Raw genomic sequence first — 519 nt, 5'->3', positions numbered from 1 at the left:
GTGATGTGTGATATTCTTTTTTTGTTATATATATATGTGTACTACAGTATGTGATGTGCTATATTCATGATTTTAGGCTAAGGATCTTAATAAAGATTTTATACAAACTTTATTGTCGGTTTTCCTGTGACGACAGATTTATCTCATTCCTCAAACACCTAAGATCTCACTTACTCTTTACTCCGTTTCAGTGTCTCTGATAAAACACTCTGTGATTACGAAATCGTTATCTCCGTCACCATATCCAGAAAAGAAGGACTGATATGAATTGATCTGATAATAGAGGTCGCCATATTGCTTACGTAATGGGTCCTTATATAGCCAGCACTGTGTTAAGACAAGGAAAGGCAACAATATTTTATTAGTGAAAAAGGCATTCTTTGATGTGGCTACTAGAAACAGTGTTATGATGTAAATGAAAGATAAAAACAACAACACAACAACAAAAAAGTGATGTAATAACATGATATATCATCTTATCTTGTTCCATTGAAAAGCCATTTTAAACACGTAAGGGTC

This window comes from Penaeus monodon, chromosome 22, assembly GCF_015228065.2.
Source record: "Penaeus monodon isolate SGIC_2016 chromosome 22, NSTDA_Pmon_1, whole genome shotgun sequence".
NCBI lineage: Eukaryota > Metazoa > Arthropoda > Malacostraca > Decapoda > Penaeidae > Penaeus > Penaeus monodon.
Note: the sequence above shows the minus strand (reverse complement) of the source record.